The sequence below is a fragment of the Eschrichtius robustus genome, chromosome 17 (genome assembly GCF_028021215.1).
Source record: "Eschrichtius robustus isolate mEscRob2 chromosome 17, mEscRob2.pri, whole genome shotgun sequence".
NCBI lineage: Eukaryota > Metazoa > Chordata > Mammalia > Artiodactyla > Eschrichtiidae > Eschrichtius > Eschrichtius robustus.
In genome coordinates, this window is record NC_090840.1 from 4,531,815 (window position 1) to 4,554,635 (window position 22,821).

The window sequence follows — 22,821 nt, forward strand, 5'->3', positions numbered from 1 at the left end:
GTGATGTCTTCTGAGAAGAATGTATCCTGTATGCACATATGTGTGTTCCCGTCCCATTCCGGCCTTGGCTTTTTTGAATAAATCAGTGAGGTTTAACCGTACTCCAAGAACTAAAACTACGCTTTAAAGAACTTACGTGTATTCACTTTGGATTTCCCAACTGTCATAGTTCGCTGAGTTGTATTCATGTCATTTACAATAAAACATCAAATGTGCGGAGAAACCTCTCTGAATATATTTTCCAACACCCGATAATAATTCTTGTTACCCTTTCATTTTTAGGGAGTAGTTTGTATATTGCCACCCATAAAACAGTATAAGAGAAAGGAAATACAGGTTCATCTTCAAATTGTCTTGTTGTTTAAGGACGGACATGTCCCCACCATTTCTCTATGGTTGGCTCACCTAATTCCATGTCTGCAAATATCAAGTGAGAAAAGGCAATGTTCTAGATAACTCAGAACACCATTAACTTTTTGACTCAATTATTTATTTCAATTGCAACACATTTTAGAGGTGAATGGTGTGACATTCGCTTCCATTCTTCAGACTGCACATCTATAAAGAATGCCAGTCTTATTTACACTTTGTCCTGCCCTGGTTATTCTAGCCTCTATTGCGTCAGCTCAATGGAGAGGCTTTCAGGAAACAAGGCAAGGAAAGCAGAGCCCTTGGAAGAGCTGTATTCATCAGGCTGCCAACTCCTCTCTTGGAGCCCTACACTGAAGCTCAAGCAAGCATGTGTCTGCAGGGGGTAGCGTGGGTTTGGAGACTTGTGACCTGAAAGGCAGACGTGGCTGATTGGCACGGCCAGGAAGAACCGCAATCAGTGTGTACAGTCAGTGGGGTGTGACTGTGACATCCTCAGAGCAGTGCTTCCAATGAAGCTCAGCTTTCCTTTTATCTCTTAGGAAGCTCCTCCTGCGGTCCTACCCACCACACACACGCACGCGCACGATCACACACACACACACACACACACACACACACACACGATGCTCCCCCACCCAGGTACGTGTTTTAAGTCCAGTATCACAATCAGCTAATTTTCAGCTAAGCCCCTGATTGGTCAGTGCTCTCCAGGACTCACTGCACATCTTAAAAAATCCCAGTGGCTTAGGCAGCCCTAGATGTTCTGACACAGTTGGCTGATCCAACATAGCTGATTCCCTGCAGGGCTAGTGGGCACCAGCAGGACCCCTGCTGCTCCTCGTCCCGGGCACCACGTGAAGGGCAAGCACCCCGAGAGTGTGAGCTCCCCTGACAGACTGAGGGGCTCCAATCTCACCACTCAGGGCGGGATTTTCTCTTTGGGGAGCCCCCATGTATGCACTGCAGTGTTATTTGAAATCAGGCCAACCCAAACTATCACCCAACTTTAGTGAAAAATCTATGCAGTTTTTTCCAAGTAAGATGATAAGAGATAGAAAAGTAGATTTTTAGGGAGAAAAGACTCTTGATATCCCACCAGGCGTATGTGCACTATGAAAGAATGGAGGAGATAGAATTTTCCCTCCATCCTCGAAACCTTCCTCTCTCTCTTCAAAACGGGCCAGCCCAAGCGGAAAGGCTTCCCAGGAGTGATGCGTACACGGACTCAGCCAGCCACCTCACAGAGAGGGAGGGACAATGATTCCACTGGTCACCGCTCCCCTCCCCCAGCCCCACCTGGCCAAATTCGGGAGCAAATGAGAGCTGATCCGTGACTGGATGGTCTTGTCCAGATATTGTTTGGATTTGGCCCAGTGCTGTCATTCTGCAGATCTCATTTGTATCTTTGCAAATTTCCATATCAGTCCAAAATAGCAAGCTATGTGAAAATACATCTGAATAGAGTTGTTCTTTATTGATTGGATTAAAAAATTAAGGTGAGGCGGCCTCGTCGAGGAAAGGACACCAGTGGAAGTGGTGTTCATCTTTGAACACTTCATCTTTGCCTGTGAATGAATAGGCTCTGTGGCCTTAGTGAATCCCTTCACCTCCGTGGGCTTTCATCTTTAAAATGAAGACACTGCAAAAACACAATCCAGCATCAGATTCATAACCATCAGGAGGATACAAGAAAGAATTAGAAAGGAATGAAAAGACAAGGCTGTAAGGAAACGGGACTTGATGGCACCCTGAAGACATTTATTTTAAAAAAATTTAAAGCCCAATAAAACATGTCGGCAAATGCATCGTGAGAGCAGCCAGGGGACCTTTTCACAACCTTTAAGGTTCTTGTTGCCTTCGGATATTAAGATCTGCAAAAAATAGCGTTTTGCTGAAACATTTATTTTATTTGAAGAAAATTAAGTATTTGAGGCTTTATAGAAACAGCAACAGTTTTCTACAAAAGTTCACATGCCTGTTGCATTCCGTTATGTCTCAAATTTAAGATTTTATTATGCATCATGGCAACATTGGGTACACAAGAACACCGTTCATCCCTCTGTCTGCCACCAACAAAGATCTCCGAGAATTAGGAAGGTACTGAGTTGTTGTCTTGATTTACCTGAAGGAAGGAGGTTTCTTCAGAGTGGGATTGGAGTCTGTCTTCTGCCCCTGACTTCGTAGCAGGGAGTTTGGGTTCCCTACACGTGTGTCCTGATGAGACTATGTTGGCATCACCACTTCAAACTCTCCAGGTCTGGCGTTTTCTACACCCATTACTGTCCACATGTACAGAAGATGGACGTCTAATACAGAAGGAAGCAGAAAGAACCAGAGGAAAAAGATAAAATTCAGCCTAAAGTCCAAGTGGCATTTATAGCCACTTTTTCTGGAACAAGCCAGTAGCTAAGCAATAGGTTTGTGAGTTAACTTCTTCCCAGTGACAGCTCATAAGTTACCTGTTCACTGTCTGAGCATAATGGTTCCTGTAATCTTGATTTTTACCTGATTTTATTAAACCTCTCCTCCTATTTCTGTCTATCATTTAAAATGCTTGCTTCTGTTCCCATCCCCACCCATAAAATGTGTAGAAATGCCCGAGAGACTTTGAGATCTTCGACTAAGGGCACAGACAGGAATCCCAATATGTAATCCCGGTTGTGCTTGAGAAGGAAACCATTTGCATAGTTCTCGACATGACCTGGGTGGTCCTGTCAGTCAGGTGTCCAGGGATGGCGGAGCTTGGCTTGTTGACAGCCTTGGACCAGATAGAAGAGCCCACTGAACATACCATACATTTTTCCTGGGCAGAAAAGCTGGGTGAGCAGAGTGAACCCAAGAACAGAAGAGAGAGGGCAAGCCCTGTGCAGCCGCGGTGAGGCTGGAAGGACAGAGCAGAGATGGGAGCAGCCCCACGCCCAGGGTGCTAGAGGGGAGGCGGCTTCAAGGGGCTTTGGGGACCCCAGTCCACTCTCCTAAGCTGTTGGGTTTCTCCCACTGTCCCCAATGTGCCATGTACAGGTTCCTCTCTCATAAAAGCTCACACTCTAAGACAGATGAGACTTCACCTGTACCTTTGTCCTGGAAGTCTTGAACTTGAGTGCCACGTGGAGTCACCCAGAGAAACACACTGACGGAAAATGAAGAGAAAATCACTTCAGAGAAGACAGCCAACGCAGAAATCAGCTTCCCAAATTACAAATCTTTTACAAGTTTCAAATCCTGAGGAAACCAACACAAGGAGCAAAGAACCTTCCTAGACCTAAAATTCTCTAGCCTGTGAGAGGCTGTCTCCAGTTTCCCACCTGCTCCCTGGATTCAACCAACGCCATCTTACTTGCGTCCTATAGCAGTGATCTGCCTAAATGTTGTCTCTCTAAGAAATGCCCCCCCAAAAAATTCTAACTCAGACCTAGATTCTCCACACCTCCCCAATTCCAGTTTCCAGTGTCCTGTTCATAGCTGAGCTGCAACTCACTGCACCCCCAAAACCATTCATTCCTTCCTCGTCCTGGTTTATCAGCTATATACTCTTCTGGAATCTTCCATGAAAACACTCAAGTAAGACCTCACCCATAGACTCAGGCAAGTGTGCTCTTAAAACTGCCTCTAAATCAAGGTCACAATATGGAAATATGTAACATCATTATGCAATGATTCTTAAATTGGGGCCGTGTAAGAACTACCTTGGGGCCTTATAAATACAGCTCCCCTTCCCTCTCCTCACCTGGATACATCTGGGGCAGGCTGTCTGAGCTGGATCCAAGAATGCGGGTGATTACTAGATCACACTTGGAGAAATGTCGCCTTAATGATACAGGGTCCACAGGACACACACAGTCCCTGTGGGATCACCTTCTCTTTGACGTCATGAGATAAGGTGACAGGAGAAAACCCGGCTGGGTGGTCAGGAGGGGCTCAGAGCAGGGTTGAGGCAGAGGGGCAGCAGTAGGACAGCGGGAACTCCACGGCCAAATCAGGCTCTCCCGTGCACCCAGTCCGGAGAGGTTCCCACCCCAGCACTGATTCGTAGGATCTAGAGTCTGCATCCTCGCTGATCAAAGCTTTTCCGAATCCCATGGACGAGGACACGCTGACATGGTGCTTTCGGAACCTGGAGGAGTCGTGCTGTGCGTTTCCCATTCCCGTTGTACCGCAAGCTCGCCTGCCTCCGTGCCGAGCGGGTCGTAAGGCTCACTGTGAGGCTTTCTCTCCAACGTGAGGGGCTGAGCGCCCTGTGGCATCACCCGGAGAAAGACCTGGAGGCCAGAGCCTTAAAGGCAGGCAGTGGAGGAGCGCAGGTGGGCCGCGCACCGACTCAGCCTCCCTCCGCAGCTCCCACCCGGCACGTCCAGGCTGCCCGCCCTGCTTAGGACGGGGCCCTTCATTAGGAGCTGCCCAGGGAAAGCATCGAGCAGCCGAGGGTCAGCGGCGGATGGAGACGAGCAGGGACGGTGCTGTGCCGCGTACACCCCTCTCGGTGTCGAGTAGATACAAGTCAGGGCCTTTGCGCCCCACTTGCTCCACCTGTGACCCGGGAGAACGGCCCGCCTGAGCCGGCCGTCCTGAGCGCGGCTTCGCTCGTGAGCGAAAAGGTCCAGCTCCTACCATCAGGAGCGCAGAGCAGAGAGCCCGAGGCATTTTAATTACCGTGAATCTTCAGGAGAGGGCAGGTGAGGGGAGAGGAGAACCAGCCCGCAGGAGGGAACCGCATCCTTCAAGCTCACGGAAGGCAGCCTACTCCCTGCGCCGGGCTGAGGACCAAGGGGCCGATGCAGCCAGTCTCCCGACAGCCCCCGGCGAAGGGACCTGAGGGCTGGCCATGGGCACCGCTGCTTCATATGCTTTTCGTTATCAGGACCCTTTACACCCTCAAAGGTTGTTGGGGACCCCAAAAGACCTTTGTGTGTGTTGGTGACATATATTAATATTTACCATCTTGGATATTAGAACTGAGAACATTTGAAAATATGCACTTAGAAATTCATTTTAAATTAACAATAATAAAATCAAAATTACATGTTAAAAATAGCCCATCTTGGGCTTCCCTGGTGGCGCACTGGTTAAGAATCTGCCTGCCAATGCAGGGCACACGGGTTCGAGCCCTGGTCTGGGAAGATCCCACATGCCGCGGAGCAACTGGGCCCGTGAGCCACAACTACTGAGCCTGCGCGTCTGGAGCCCGTGCTCCGCAACAAGACAGGCCGCGATAGTGAGAGGCCCGCGCACGGCGATGAAGAGTGGCCCCTGCTCGCCACAACTAGAGAAAGCCCTCGCACAGAAACAAAGACCCAACACAGCCAAAAATAAATATAAATAAATAAATAAATAAAAATTTTTAAAAAATAGCCCATCTTAGGAAAAATAACTTTACTGTTCAAAACAAAAAACATTTAATGAAATGTTGTTTTATATTTTTGCACATCTCTTTAGTGTCTGGCGAAGACAAGATTCTTGTATCTTCTTCTGCATTCAATCTGTTGCAACATCTTCATGTAGCCTTTAGAGAATTCCACTGGATAACTCACGAGTGAAAAACGTCTTAGTATTATTTTGAAAACAGTTTTTACCTCAAAGACCCCCTAGAAGAGTGTCTGGGACCCCAAGGGTCTCCAGACCACACTCTGAGACCCTCTGCACTGGGGCACACACCCCTGCATGCCAGTGGAGGCTGGGTCTGCCCCGGGCAGGTCCCTTGGCAGTGTTTGCTCTGGAATCTCCTCACCAACGCAGGTCAACCACAGACCAGGAAACACTGTGCAAGTCTTAGAAACATCGCTTTAAGGGTCTCAGGGTTGAGGCTTCCCGTGAGGATGAGGGTTTCTCATTTACTAATGCGGACCCCGAAGAGTAACCTTGTCACACTTATAGTGCCTGCAAGGCTGTGCTTCTTAGGAAGGGGGTTTGCCACACCCTGGGAGGCCATGAACTGCCCCTCCCCTACCAGATGGACCCAGCCACAAACCTCATACTCCGCGTATCCATATCTGCAGCTCCTGTTCAGAACGTCAGAGACATTTACTACAAAGTGCTGCTTCTAACTTCCACTGTGAACATGTGGACCTTTGCATGTCATGGGGCAGACAGTGGGCACTGCCTGCTTTTCTCCTTCGGTGGGATGAAGCAGAATCAGGGTAGCACTCCAGATAATGACTATCAAACTGAAGCTTCAAGCAAGGAAATCGGACAGGATCCAAGGTCAGGTTAACAAGCTGGAGCGAGATGAACGGAGATGAGGACCTGGTGGGGAAACGCAGCAGACCCACCCACTAGAGCCAGGCTGCCGAGCCATGGTCAGGAACACGGACCCCTGCCAGCTCAGCTCAAGGTCAGGGGCACCATAAATCAGAACCAGGAAGGGCAAGGGCAGGCCGGGGCTTGGCTCGCATCCTAAACGCTGTGTTGGCAGCAAGAGGCTTCTCAGATATTGAGGTTCTGCTTTGCTGGTTGCCCCACCTGATGCCATATGGTGTATCTACAGAATACAGCTAACACCATTTCTATAATAGGATATTATGTACTTTATGTTCAACTTTATCAGTAAATACATTTTGTTGATTTTTTAAAATAATATTTCATGGCAGCTTTGAGCATTTAAAGATTTCTATGGACATCTTTTTTGAACTACGTTTTCCATTAACTTCGCAAATTTCGCCTTTAGGGTCCAAAATGATCTCTTACCTATTACTTGGGCTTTTCAATAGTTTTCCCAATTTTTTAACATTTTCTCACTTTATAGCTAGGCTACTTATGTGGGAACAATTGATAATTTAAGTAAGATAAGTCCATTAGAAGTAACTGATTCACACTATGAACAACTGCCAGTGAAGGACAAATAAATAGACTTACTTTAGAAAAATGTCATCCTCTTACAGACAAGCATTAGCCTTTTGGCAGTCAGCTGTCAATTTATGGCCAGCAATTAAGTAACTAAAGGGTTGTATTTCTATTTGTCTCATTACCATGTATTAATCAGTCAAGTCTGTACCGAGAGTCCATTATAAGCAAAACCACGGGAAGCCAGTTGCTTTTCGAGACAGTGTAACACCATCGATCTTCTGAGGGCTCAAAGCAGACTCTGTCAGCCTTTCCCCACCAACTTTCTTCTCTCTCTTTTTCTTCCCCTTCCTCTCACCCTCCTTCATTATAAACATGCAGTAAGAACCCGCATTTAGTTAGGAACTCTGGTTTTCCCCCGGTGAAGAGCTTTAAGGTGATCGCTGCCGAGACCTGACAAGCATCACAGCTCAAAAGTCCACAGAATGCCCTACGCACAGCCGGCTGCCCCCTCCCAGCTTGACGACCAATCAGCCTTTACTGCTCACTCTTCCAGGGCCCATTTATGCCCTCAACCAGCCGGCTACGGCCTTGGAGAAAGAGGAAAGCAGAGAGCAGTCCCAGGAGTAGTTTCTGGAAGAGAAGATGTGTATATATATAAACACAGATATGTATGTCTGTGTTTATATATGTATATATATATTTGATTACCTTAAAACCTGTTTTTTTATAGTATCCTTATATTATTTCAAAATATTGACTCTATTGGTGTCTGTTAACATTAGGAAGGCTAAACAATGTATGTGCGTGTGTGTAGAAATGGGTGATAGGTCGATAGATGGATGATAGATACATAAATAGACATAGATAGGTAATAGATAGGTATTTAGAGCATAATACCTTCCTTCCATGATTAGGGACCAGAAAATGTAACCTGAAGGCATCTTCAGCTACCAAGATGAGCAGCAAACCTGTCTTGTGTCTTGTGTGTTTGGAGGCTGGGGTGGAGTCATTTCCCGAGAGATCCCAGTCTGAAGAAAGATCAAGTAAACAGCCACTTCCATGCTAACTACAAAACTGCCCTCGCGTCCATTTATCTTCCTCGTCCTATCGTTGCTTTAATTTCGTCCTGCTGCTTTAATTTTTGTGATCAATACACGACAAGAGCCACACTGCACAAGCCTGCACGGCCCTTGCTCAGCACACCCGTGTCTCACAGCCTTAGCATATACAGCTCTTGATTCCTGCCTGTTCTGCTGGCTGCCTTGCAGACGAGAAGAAGACAGTCGATATCCAGGGGCAGAGAGAACAGTAACTTGTGAGGCATTCACCTGCGCATCACGGCAGAGGCATAACGTTGTCTGGACCCACTTCTCTCAAGGGTGGATTAATGCCTACTAGCCCTTCCTGCCTCACAAAAAGACAGCGCAGGTTACATCTTTGAAGCTGTGTTGTGCTGCGGCTTTATGCGATTTGACATCTTCACAAAATCTCTGTCTCTCCGCAACAAGAAAAATGTCTGTTACAATTTGTGCAAGAATTTGATGCCTTAGTGCACCAGGTGATTTAGACGTTTCTTTTAAAGCGCTTCTCCGCTTCGTGAGAGTGAAGACCTGTTTGCCTGAAACATCATTGATGTGCTAGTTCTCCTAACACTCTTTGGACCAGAGGAGAAAACCTCGCCTCTTTTGAAGTCAAGCCATCAGAATTGTAATGGGCAGATTAGACATGTGTAGCAAAGAATTAGGCATGACAGCCTGTATGGGCAAGCGGAGAGTGGGCAGGAGAAAGGACGAGGAACTCTAATAACAGCCGACAGTAAAGCCGCTGCCCACATTTCGGGATTTGCTCCCTAAAAGAAGCTTAAATGACCGTCATGATGCCAACTGTCATCAGAAAAACATAGCTAGCTGGCTTTATCGTTTGCTTCGTGAAACTTCAAAACTCCCATCACCTTTTTTATGGTGAGGAGAGCTGAGAGATGCCAGCATGTTGTCACCTCTGTGCTTCCAAGATGCTATCGGTTCTAAAGCAACAAGATGAGATAGAGAAACATTACAACTCAGGATTTGAATGGCCCTTGACTCTGAGAAAGACCCAGAGGCCCTGATGAACCAGTGAGGAGTCCACAGGGTGGTACATACACTCCTGATGCCCTTCAGTTCCCCTCATCTTTTAATTTTGGAATATGGTCACCTCCAGGGTGTTTAGACAAGGAGGTTCATTCAGAAGGCCACTCTGAGTCCAAGAAGGGTAAGACTTACCCCAAATGGGGTAGTTTTATAATCATAATTTCACTGCTGCCTCTTACAAGGTGTGCTCTGAGCGCCTCTGTGAAAGGGGGACAACGCCCAGTGGAAACCGGCCTCCGTGACTCAGTGCCGGGGTCCTTCTTTCTAAGTCCTTCCATTTGTATGCAGGACGGAGCGGCACCTGGACCCCACGTCAAGGCCACGTAATGCTGAACCATCCTGAAAACACACGTGGATCTTACAGTTTTCACTAATTTGTGGTCGATCTGTTGACCTTTGACTCAGCAATGAGATGTCTCCTCCTCCTCAGCCTCTGGGTGTAGGACATCTGGTTGGAGACGTGGCCTTTGGACAAGAGTGACTTGACAGTAATAAGACTTGTAAAATATATGTAACCAGTACTGTAATGAAGACAATCAAGTGCTTCTCTGATGGAGTCTTTTCTTACAGCCTCTGGATTTAGTATCAGAAATAATGATAAAAACAAGAGTCGCCTATGAGCATTGCCTGCACAGACATAGGACTCAGGGTACATGTGCATCGTTCAGCTTTCCCAGCACCTCTCTGGGTGAGGTAGATGCTGTTCCCATCTCAGTGCACAGGTGAGACTGAGCCTCAGAAAAGTTAAGTACCTTGCCCATGATCACAGAGCTTTTATATATACATATATAATATATATTAAATATATGTATATATTTAATATATACATACATAATATAGAGACCCAGCTTTCTCTATACTATAGAGACCCAGGTCTGTCTGACCCCTGAACTAAGGTCTCACCTGCCAAGGAACTTTTGTCAGCATGTGTGCCGACAAGCATTTGATCCCAGCCCTATCTTTTATGAGCATTGTGATTTGGGGCAAATTATTTAATGCTTCTGAGGCTAATTTGCCCAAGCTGTAAAGTGGGGACAATAGTACCTGCAGATTGTTGAGAAGGTACAGTGGGGAACATAGTGTCTAATATGATATCTGGTACATATGCATCACTCAGTGTCTATTGAGGGAATAAATGAGAGAATGAATGAAAGAATGAGACTCTGATTATTAATTCCTTTTACTCTTTCAGAGAGTCAGTAAATGTCAAAGATGGGGAGGAAGACAGGGAAGCATTATTGACCGAAATATTCCGTAAGTTCTTTGCTGGAAATGTACCAATAGTTCATAGTAGTTTTTAGTAAAAAAAAGATTCACATATTTTTACGCTCGTTGCCCAGGTCCAAAAGCCTGAGCCAGGCAACCAGAAGGATGACAAAGCACAGTTACCCTTCTCTTGGCTTCCCTGGCCTGGCAACACTCTCATTACTCCCAGGGGCTCCCATGAGGTCCTGCGGTGTCTGCAGCAGCCTAACTGGAGAGTCTCCAGACCATAGGGAGCCTGGGAGGCAGGGACGGGGCACTCTGTGACACCCTCCCCGCATGGACCATGGTCAGAAAGGACCACGGAGGGTCAGCCTCACATGGCGGGTATTCAGGTCCTTGTTAAGGGTGGAGGAGTCTCCAGGGAAAAGGAGAAACTGCCAGGAGCCTAGCTGTGCTCCTGATACTCATTCCCTAAAATGATCACCCTGTGGGGGGAGGGAAAGGAACTCCAGGCACCTGATTACGGGGTTGTAGCGGTCATTAAAGTGACTTTCAATATCCCACCTGAGAATTGCTGACCTAGAAGAGCTTCAGTGTCACATATAGGTCCCATTATCATCAGCTCTCAGCCTGAGTGTCCTGGAGCCTGCCTGGTGCTCATGCACCTGCTGGGAGAAGCAGCATCCGTAGAAGAAGCGGAGGGTCTCTGGGTCAAATGCACCTGAGCTCAAAACCCAGCTCCACCACTTACTCCCTGTGTCACCAGGAAAGTCTCTCAGTTTCTCTGAAACTTAGTTTCCCTTTTTGCAAAATGAGTTTTAAAAAGCTCTCTTCCAGGGCTTTTGCCAGGAATAGGTAAGAAGGCCAGGTGCCAGTGGATGCTCGAGAAACTCCTAAGAAGTGTCTAAGGACACCAAAGCACTGCACAGGCTCATTCTTCTTGTTAACTATTTCAGCTAAGAGGTCTCATTCGATTATGTTCCATGTGGGTTTTTTGCACAGGGAGAAAGCAGGTGATAGGCAGAAAAGAGATGAATAGTAAAAAAAACAAACAAACCAAGAGCCTTCAGTTGGGACAAAACATATTTTTGATCCTGCCTAACCTATGGTGTTTAATTTTAGGAAAACCTTTAACTTTGACTTGCTCAGCTATAGATTGGGGATAGAGGCATGTTACGGTAATTTAGACCAAATAAAACACTCCTATGCTTCGACCATATACATAATCTAAATACTGAAAATATGGAAATCTGTGACCCTAGGATCGCTTTAAAGACAACCTGTAGGAGAAAAACAAGTATCTTCCATCCAGTTCCAACAGCCAGAAAGAGCGCTGGGTGAGGGAATTCTGATTGCCGAGAAGCGGAGGAAACACAGCTGCCCAAGAAGTAAAACTTAAATACTTTTGCTGCAGTAGCTTTTCTGCCTTTAATCCCTTTAACTGACTGCTCCCAGCTACCCTGAAACACATCTTCATCTGTTTGAAATAAATCGTGTTGAACGGTCTGAGTGGAGCTGGGGGATGATGGAGAATCGCTTCATGTCTGTTTGCCGTGGGAAGTCGATTCCCCTCTACCGTTTGCCTTGGGGGAGAAGAGAAGAAATAAGTAAGGCCTTTTGAAATGGAGATGGAAAAAGTTCTCTCTCTTCCCTGAAGGCCTCTCCTCCCGTCTCTGGATTCACCCTCCTTCTCGCTGCATCTCTCCGATGTTTCCCCGCCCGAGGCCTCTGCTGCTCACGGGGGAAGGAGCTCGCGATCCTGTGCCTCCTCCTCCGCCACCTGCCCGGACCGGCCACCCGCGGTGGGGCTTTTGCCGATCACGTCTGCACCCGTGACCGCAGCCCGGACCTCTTCCTGGGCTCCGAGCGCACACTCTGGGCTCCCCTGGGTATTTCCGCAGAGGTGACCCTCAGGGCTGTCACACGTGCACGGACGAGGCCTGCCCCGGGGGTTAGACGCCCCAGCTCTGCAGCACTTCCCACGACCTCTGTTCCTCTGGGTCACCCTATCCTGGCTCCTCCAGCCTCTGGCACCCAGGCTGCTAAGCAGGGCTCTTCCCCGCGTGCTGAGCCGTCCCCGGACCTGCGGCTCCCTGTCTCTAATTCTGTCCATCGCCCCGCGTCCCTGCTCTGCTTGGATGCTTCCCACCTCTCACCTGGACCCTGACAGGCTGCCCTGCTTCCGTCTCTCCAGCCTGAATCCTCCTACTGACGTCAAAGGTACCTCCTTAAACACAGGGTGGCTCACGGCATCCATCTCTAAGATTCGAAGTTAGTGCCTATTGTCTACAGAGTAAAACCCACACGGTTGGTTTGGACCCGCTCATGACGGTTCCAGACTGCATTCCAGGCTGTTCTGCCATCCTAGCCCTCCTCGGGGCACACGCTCCCGGCTCGCCGAGCCCTGCGTTCCCGGGGCACAGCCCCTCTGGGTCTTCACGTCTGGTCCATCCTCTGCTCAGGCCTCAGCCCACAGCATCTGAGCTAAAAGCAACTTCTTCTCCCGTGTGCTCCCACACAGCGTGGCTTCCACCACTATCCAACAATTATTTAATTTTGTCTCTTACTAAAGTTGGTTGTTTGCATCCTTCATGAGACTGGAAGTTTCTGGAGTGCTGTCCGCAAGGAGGCCTCACGTTTCTTGAGTGCTGGGTGGTGGTTCAGGGGCCGGGCCCCGGAGAAGGACCACTGGGACCTGAAACCTGAGCCCAGCACTAGTGAGCTGTGGATTTGGGGCAGGTGAGCCGCTCACCCTCACTTCACTTTCCTGACGTGCAGGTGAGGCTCATCCCTGACCCTCTGTCGGCAGGTTCCTGCGAGGACTGAATAGCGTCATATATGCCAAGCGCTCAGCATGGAGCCTGGTACGTAATACGTGCTCCATAAGTGCGATCTTTGATTTCGTCATGATTATTATTATTCGCTTTTGTACCTGGAGCAGTGGAAGAGCACTCGGTGAGTTTTTTAAATTAAATTCTTCCAAGAAAACGTTCTTAAATCCAGGGTCTCCCATGTTGCTATGGATATTCTAAAAAAAATAAACAAGCAAAAATTACATCCTACTCAAAAGTGATTTTTTTTAAGCCACAAGTCCCAGCCCCCAGCAAGATGAAGAAAGGCATCTACTCCTCAATTGAGAAACAGAATTTTCTAGAACCCTCAAACTCCAGTCTTATTAATAGAGCAGAGATAAGACACGGCTCGGGGTCACACGCAGACCATCTAGGAACAGGGTGAGGTCAGAATGTTTCTGCAAGTTCTTGGTCAATTGACCACTCGCCTATCTATAACACTGACACCCAAAACACAAAATGGAAAAGCAGGCCCGAAACCGGAGACCAAGACCTGCAGTGCTGTGGGGCTGAGGCCAGCCAGGAGAAGTGGGTCATCATCCCTCCCTGTCCCTGACAATCAGTGTCTGACTTCCAGCCGAGTGAAATGGAATTTGATAAAGGATATAGCCACCCGGTGCAGTGAAGTGGCCCAGGTGCAGTAACGATCCTTCACAGTGGGCGCCAGGTCCCCAGGCCCAGATCTGCCTGGCGACTCTCAGGCTACACTCAGCCATGCAGGACGGCGGCAAGACATCCTGTCAGCTCACGGACATGGAAGCGGCTTCTCTGACAAGCCTGCTTCCCTGGAAGATGCTCGTCTTAGGAGATTCACATATGGTCTCCCCAGATCAGGCAGGGAGATTATCCAGGGAAGCATCGTATCACAATTTCAACCCCTAAAACAATTTCACAGGGCTCCAGACAGTGGGGAACTCTCAGACCTGTGGTTGGCAACCGGAAAGGGGCAGCTGGGTAGATGCTAGCTCACGTGGACTTGCATAGATCCCTTTACCAGTCACTGAGGGAAAGTAGAAAAGAAACAGAGCAAGTGCTGGTGGTCTGTGGGCTGTGTCCTGGACCAGCTCTCTCTCAAGCTCTGGCATCCACTGATCAACCGTGAAAATGAGAACCCACCTCTCTATAAATCTGAGGAAGGAGGAAGAAATTACACGCCTAAGTTGTCATTCTGTAAACTGTGACCCCAGTCTGTAGTTCTCAGATAAGTAAAGGGGAAAGTAACAACCTCTCTTATTTAAAAAAAAATGCAAAATCCAGCAAGTTATAATGGCAGAGCCAAGAACAACTATCCAGGACCCCAGTCCTTGGTCCAATATTCATGTCTTTATAACTTTTGTACCAGGTGCCCTTGGCTCACCCAAGGCACACTGTCCCTTTCCTTCAGTCACAAGAGGCCATGTGACACTGATGAAATTGAGACATTTTAAGCCCTCAAAAAACTCATTTAGTCCTCAGATAAGTAAAGATAATTTGAAACAATCGAGACAAAGAGTCATCGGGTCCCTTCTTGCTAGTCAGCCTGGTTGGAATTGGAGACTCTTAGCTCAGGAAGAGCCAACCATGTCGAGTTCAGGACGTGAGAAGACTCGGGAATATGCCCTCACACCCCGTCCCCGCCATGCACACGCAGTGCCTGAAGAACCTGACTGGAGTTGCAGAAACCAAATGATTTCCTGCCATTTCTGTTGAAGAACGGAGGGAGGAGAATGATTTGTCCTTTAAGGTGCCCTAGGAGGCAAAGAAGAAATTTCTGAAACTGTCCAAAGTGGCTTTGATGAGAAAATAATTAAAGCCACCAGCAGAACTGCCCTCAGGTTTGGGTCAGATAACAAAATCATTGACAGTGATGGTCGACCAGAAGGATGGGAATCAGAAGCTAATTAAACCAGTTCACCCTGGATAATTTTATAGACATTTCCAGCTCCTTTAGTTAGTAGTATTTAGTCCAAAATCATATATGTATATATAATCATATATATACGCACATGTATGACAATGTTGTACTGGCTTTTTTCTTGATATGAGAAGAAATGAAGATAAAGAGGTCAACTGCTATACTGACCCTATGACATACGTGTCTTCACTTTCCTCTCACCATCTTCACTTAAAGTTTCTTCCCCTTATTGCTTCCTTTTGTGATGGCAGCCAAAGAGCACCCTTTAAATGTCCTTTAATATAAACAATTTTTAAAGACTCTGTTTCTCGAAATTGAGTTATCTGTAGTGAGGTGGATGGACCTAGAGTCTGTCATACAGAGTGAAGTAAGTCAGAAAGAGAAAAACAAATACCGTATGCTGACACATATATATATATGGAATCTAAAAAAAAATGGTTCTGATGAAGCTAGGGGCAGGACAGGAATAAAGATGCAGACATAGAGAATGGACTTGAGGATACGGGGAGGGGGAAGGGTAAGCTGGGACGAAGTGAGAGAGTGGCATGGACATATATACACTACCAAATGTAAAATAGATAGCTAGTGGGAAGCAGCCGAATAGCACAGGGAGATCAGCTTGGTGCTTTGTGACCACCTAGATGGGTGGGTTAGGGAGGGTTTGAGGGAGACGCAAGAGGGAGGGGATATGGGGATATACGTATGCTCATAGCTGATTCACTTTGTTATACAGCAGAAACTAACACAACATTGTAAAGCAATTATACTCTAATAAAGAGGTTAAAAAAAAAAAAAAGATTAAGAAAAAAAAAAAAGTCCTCCCGGATTAGGACACATAGTTTTTCGAGGCAGAAGTCCTGTGTGTCCCCCCTTTGCCTGGCAAAGTAATAAAGCTATCCTTTTCTACTTCACCAACCCCCCCACCAAAAAATAAAGTAAGCAAAAGAAAAAAACAAAAACAAAAACTCTGTTTCTGTTCAAATCCTTCAAAACTCAGTCTGATTTCTATCAATTTGCGTAATAACCAGAACAGCGTGTTCTGTTACACAAGTGACATCTGTGGGTCCCAGGCCCACGGTTTCCGCTTCTCACATCGGTCTCAGTGACCCTCTTCTCCTTCCTCTCCCAGTCATGTTTTTATATGCAAAGATAATGACAACAAACTAATACAGAACGAGAATATAAGAATAAATTTTTAGGTGACAATACTGCTTTGCTGCTTATTAGTAACAGTTGTATGCATTGCTGATGAACACAAGCTCATTCCCTATGTACTTTCAAATGATTGCTCATTTTTACATAAATTGTGGCTTTTTGACAGTAGAAATAGAGATTATGCTTTGATTTATGATTGTATGTTACAGTTTCCCTACATCATAAAGAAATAATGAAGCCACGTCAGTTACTCAAGCCTTAATTGTGTTTTCTACAATAGAAAGAGAAATTTCAGCAGAGATTATGCTTGAAAGTCAGTTATTAATATATTAAGATTGTGAAGAATCAAGGAAATGATTAGCAGGTCAAATGGAAGCCTTCTCTTACATCCAGTTACCCAGCTGCACCGTGGTCCTTAAAGGCAAGATTTATTCACATATTTACTAATCAGGTGTTCATTCAGCATTTGCTATGTGTGAGGCTCATTTCTGGGATCTAGAGGAATTCAGAAGTCAATAGCCGTGAGTGTCTATCCTCCAGAAATTTACAGACAAACAGGAGAAATGACACATTCCTGTGTAAAGGTTAAAAAGGGGCGAATGTCACAAGTGAATGTGTTAGTATTTTACCACAAAGGACAAGGGACAGAAAACACAATTGGAGTTTAGTAGAGGGAAAGCTTCTGCATCTTTAATATAGTATATTAATTACTTACTGCTGTTCCATAAATTATCCCAAAACTTAGAGGCTTAAAACAACGAATATTTGTTATGTCATAGTTACTGTTGTACAGGAATCTGGGTGCGGCTGAGCTGAGATCCTCTGTCTCAAGGTCTCTCCTGAGCTTGCAGTCAGGCTGTCACCTGTGGCCATGGTTTCATCTGAAGTTTCAGCTGGGGTGGGGTGAGGAGGGGTATCTACTTCCAAGCTCCCTGGTGTAATTGTTGGCCAGGCCCCTTGCCCTGTGGGCCTCTCCGCAGTGCTGCCACGTGATATGACAGCTGGCTTCCTCGTGGCAGGTGGTCTGAGAAACAGCACCCGAGATGGAAGCCACAGTTTTTTAATAACCTAATCTCGATGTGCTGTATTCTATTCACGAAGTCTAGCCCACATCCAAGGGTAGGGCACTACTCAAGCACACGAAGGTGGGGATCTCGGGGACCATCTCAGAGGCTGCCCACCACAAATACACTACTTTCCTATTTCAGTGTTGCTGTGTCTGGGGTTACCCATCCAATTTTCCAAACGCATCTTGAGTCAAAAGTCTAAGAAGAATGATGGGAAGAGGACAAACATCCTATGTGTCTTACTGCCTTGCCTTTATATTATTAAGGAATCATAATATTTGTGTCTTCCAGCCATCTCGAGGTAGGTGTGGGAAAGTAATGTGGTGGTTAAGTGTCTCCAGGACAGGAGACTAGGTGTGCCGGAGAGCTTTACCCACCTTTTTGCCTTGTTTCTTGTTTGGAATGTTTAGTCCTGTCCAAACAGGCAGAGCGCTTCTTGCATAGCTAACAATAGTCTGCAGTCACACAGAAAAAGAACTAAAACCTTAAAGACAGCTGAACACAGAAATGCCAGACGACCATGTGTACTGCCTTTTCAAAGTCATGATTTCATCTCAGATTACTCAGATCAGGGATAAGGGAAGTTTCACCCTTTCTGATCACCCTGTTACATTTGTGTGAGGTGTGGAGGGACTGGGAGGGCCAGGTCTCCTGCACATGGGGGGGAAGTTGGGTCAGAAAAACCATGGTTGTAAAAAGTCATGAATATGTCAGAAGCTAAATGCATGACAGTTGGGTTACCTTCATGAGATGTGAGAAAAGAAATAGATTCTTAGTCCTTAAACCTTGGATTCAGCAAGCATTATACTATATTGAGTTCCTATTATGGGTCGGGTGCTGAATCCAGCGATGAAGAAGAAGAAAAAAATCTGAATATATATCAACATTTTATTGCTACAGGAAACCGGTATCCTCTTTTGTGTTTGAAAACCATTAGACTCCCTCGAAGGGTACTATACTACGACCGAAGAATTCCTGGTCCACTACATTTTTATTTTCTAATTTTCAACCAATTGAAACCTCATTAGAAAATCACTGTAAGGACAGAGTGATTATGAGGTGGAAACACATAGATTATGGAGTCAGAGAGACCTAGGTTTGACCATGGCCTTGCAAGTTAAAAGCTATAACCTTGGCCATAAGGCTTAAATGCACAAAGTTATGAGAATTAAATAACATAACTCTTGAAAATCCCGTAGAGCACTACTTGGAATATAGAGTAGCTGTACAGTAAATGGAAGCCAGCATTATTACAATAATAATCACACACAAAGAGAGTTATAACCTGGTGGCTTAGAGTGATGTGGCAATAAAGCTAATGTAATAGAAACAACATGAGATCGTCTGAGGAACAAGCACAGCACAAGCAACATGAGGTCATTGTGATTCCACTCCCGCCGTCATTTTAAAATTTGTAATTAAAGGCCTGGCCTGGAACCCTGCAGGTTAAAGGAATGTGCAGAACTGGGAGAGCTCTCTGGAGGAATGCACTGCAAGTGATTAAAGGGCCGGAGAACCGGGCCAATGAGAAAAGCCCAGAAGAAATAAAGCTATAGAGTATGGAAAAGAACAACTTAGGCTGTAGAAAGGATGGCTGTTACTCGTTTTCTTTAGATTATATTATACAAGAACCTTCTGAATTAACAGAAGAATCCCTTTCAAAGGTACTTTAGTTGTGGGTTTGAACTACACGTCCACCTCTTACTCGCCTACTTCCTTCACCTGTTTGAACCATAGCTTCACAGCCTCCATTGCTGGAATCAACGGCACGGTACTCTAGGATCCAACTGGAAATTAGCTGGCTGAGATCAATTTTGTCGATGGAAAGTTGTCGACATTAACATGATGGCAGGGATCTGGGACAGACTGTACGGCACAGCCGCGGGACCTGGTTTACTCCCTCTGGTTCGCGGTCAAGGCTGGAGGACCGTGAACAGGGGGTGACTGGAGGGGCCGACGTCAGGGACAGCACCCAGGTCAGAGCAGCCCGCCTTGCTCCCGTCAGCTGCTCTTAGCCGTACTGTGTCTGGCCACAGGCTGCCCATCCCATTATTTGTAGCCACAAATGTATTTCACTTGACAGAGCAGTGATTCTCAGCCTGGTCTGCACGTTAGAGTCACCTGGGGAGGTTTTCAGCTTTCGCATATTCTGATACCCAGACCACACCCCCAGACCAACTACATCAGAATCTCTGGGGGCAGGATCCGGGCACCAGGGCGTTAAACTCCTCCGGTGATTCAATGGGCACCCGAGGTTGAGGGCCACACTGTGGAGGGTGGTGCTGAGACGTGAATGAAAGGGCCCACAAAGGTCCCAGCATGAGGGGAGCGCTCAGTAAACTCCAGTTCCCTTTTTCCCCAAATACAGCTTTCAGGAGTTGTGTGAGTTTTTCCCTCGTGGGCATTTTGAGAACGGACTAGGTGATGCCAAGGTGCCGTCCGTCCTGTACACAGAGCAAGGGTTTTAGAGAAATATTTCTCTTGTATTTTTTTCATAGGCTGTCCAACTAGTCAAACATTTCATAAATTGGTTAATTCCGTTCACAGATCAGTCCATTCAAAAGGATACAGTCAAATGTGATGTTGTCTGGAACATTGCAGACGAAGACAATTGCTTATAGCTGCCTAGATGTTTCTGTTTTGAAATTGTGGATAGAACGCAGATCCAAGTGTAGAGGCCTGAGGAGAAAAGCCAGTTACAAGTCGGTCTTCACACTGTCAGACTTCTAGCACTCAAAAGGCCAAGGAAGCAACAGCTAGAGGGTGTTGTGGTTTTGCTTGCCGTTACGTGAATCACAAAGGGAAACAGACATCTGAATTCAGTTTGAAAGTACTGCTTTTCGTCTTTAATTTCTTCTTTTTAGTTTCTGTTCAGGGGCATTACAGTTATCTATTAAGCACATGACAAATATTCATTCACTCTCTTTTAGGAGCAAAGTATATAAGTAAATATAGCACGGTGCCGGATCTCGTGTGATCTTGTCGGAGGATAATCATTACGGGTCTCTGTAAAGCAGATACTGAGTGGAACAGGGTGGTACCAGCTACACCAAGAAGAAGGACAGAGTTTCTGTGTGGGGGGCCCCTAGAAGGGGTCTTAAGGTGGGTCCCCGGAAAACAGACGGAGATTTGGGTACAGAAAGCTTACTGGGCTGTGCCCTCAGTAGCGACCCTGTGAGATGCAGGAACAGGATGGGCCGAGGCAGGAGCAGAGCGGCGAGGCCTGAGCCCGTGCCGGGAGCCTCCCTGTGGTCCCTGGTTACGGCCTGTGGACGAGCCCTGCATCTCCGCCATCACATTGGACCTCAGCTGCGCTCACTGGAGGCACGACCTTGGCGAGGCAGCGCGCATCAGAGGGCCAGGCCCAGGGAGGAATTCAGCTAAGAGCCATCAGTAGCGAGCGCATTTCAGACCTGACATGAGCTCCTGCTACTTCCCCCCAAACCTGTTCATTTTCATACTTCCCCATCTCAGTCAGTGGCAAATTCTCTCTTGCAGCTGTTCAAGCTAAAAGCCTTACTGCTATCCTTGACTCCACTGTAGTGTTCCCACTCACATCTCTCCCATCCGTAAACCCTGTTGGTTTAACTTAAAAACGGATCCCGAGTTCAGCTGCATCTCATGGCCTCCAGAGCCATCATTCTGATTCTGTATTGTCCTGATTCTTAAAGCAGCCCGAGAAACTGGTCAACCTCCTCACGCTTCTTCTGCCCTCGGCCCCTCTGTTTGCAACACAGCAGCCAAACCGATCCTGTTAAATGGAGACCCAGATCAGCTCACTCCTAGGTTCACAATCCTTCAAGGTCTGCCCAGGTCCTCGCTGACCCACACCGAGTCATGGCTCCAGCCTCAGTGCAGGTTATCCTCAGCCCCGGCCCCCTACCCTTGCCATTCCCACCTCGGCAGGGTCCTAACTTGTCCTCTACCTGACTGGCCCTCCCACACTCTGTAGGCAGCTCCTACACCTTCTCAGCATGGCCTCTGCAGCCATCCTTCCCTTTGACGTTTCACCTCCCCAGTCTTTGCCCTACTTTTTTCTCATTACCATTTATTTCCATCAAACGTCACCCATTTCTCCTTTTTAGAGGTGCTTCTTGACTGTCCTTCCCAATAGAATATAAGCTCCATTAGGATGGGCAGGATCTTTGTGTGTTGTGTTTCCCAGGTGTCTCCAAGCACCTGGAGCAGTGCCTGGCATGTGGCCCAAGCTCAATCCAAGCACAAAAACCCAGGAGGAGACACTGATACGCAACACGTGGAACACCTCACTGGTGCTCCCATGATTGGACGCATCTTTTAAAACTAACCATTCTAGACTCCATGATTCAATATGTACCACTAGTTCTGACAATTTTCCTTGTGTGTTTTGTTATTGCTACTATTGTATTCAAATATGTTTGAGGCATGATGTAACTGAGCCAGCTCTCTGAGGCATCTAAAGGGAACGATACACTCTCAAGCAGATAATGAATCAATAAAATGATCTCCTGAGACCTAGTTAGGATCCTACTACTTGACAAATTAATAACAGATTGATCTGTTCTTCAGTGATTCCAGACTCTTCGTCTCTTCAATAACCATTCTTTCCATCACACAAAGCATCAAGAGAGTGTTTTGTTTTGGTTTGGGCTGCTTGTTATTTATTACTCAGGATATTGAAGAGAATTAGATGGTAGAATGCAGAGATTTGGAAACTTTTCTCTGTATTTTTTCATCGACTTCTTCTTCCAGTACCTTCCTCCTAAATCCATGACAATAACAATGCAAAGTTCTTTGGAGGTTAGAGTGAAATTCTTGCCATTTGATTTCTGAAATAAGAATCACTCCAATAATTTTAATAAAAAACCTTGGTATTTTCAGTCAAGAACTCGTACAAATAGTGAAAGCTCTTTTTTGCTTTGTTTTGGTGTGGTTTGATTTTTGTTTTATATTTGCTCTTGCTATTACTTTTGAGATTAAATCTTTCTTTCTAAGAATGCAAAAAAACCAATAAACTAAGTTGACCTCTCTCAATTTTAAAAGCGTGTGCATGAAAGGGAGCTGTGCTATCTTTCTCATCTAGACCAAGGAAAGTCCAGAAGAGTGTTTATAAGTATCTTCTTGCTGTTGTTCAGATAGGATGCTAAGCTACATTTTTCTTTCACATTTGATTAGCTTTATAGATGGTGACAGTTACTACTCATTCCTTGTGGTTTAATTATTAAATCTGATTAATAAGGTTGAGAAATATAAAGTTGCAAGTATACTTCAGAATTATCTGGCAAGCTCTATGCCATCTTGGCTTTATAAAACGCTTTCCCCAAAAAACTAGCAGGTAAGCCGATTAGACTTTTAATTCAAAATTTTTAACAGAATTGAGTTCAAAG

General features: G+C 46.3%; 1 protein-coding gene and 1 pseudogene across 1 annotated transcript in view; one reads left to right on the top strand and one right to left on the bottom strand.

Moving 5' to 3' along the window:
* LOC137751600 (large ribosomal subunit protein uL4-like) overlaps positions 1-3,704 on the bottom strand; it is a 33,061-nt pseudogene extending 29,357 nt beyond the window's left edge.
* The window catches only part of XKR4 (XK related 4), a 352,195-nt gene that overhangs the window by 259,244 nt on the left and 70,130 nt on the right, over positions 1-22,821 (top strand). The window lies entirely within an intron of this gene.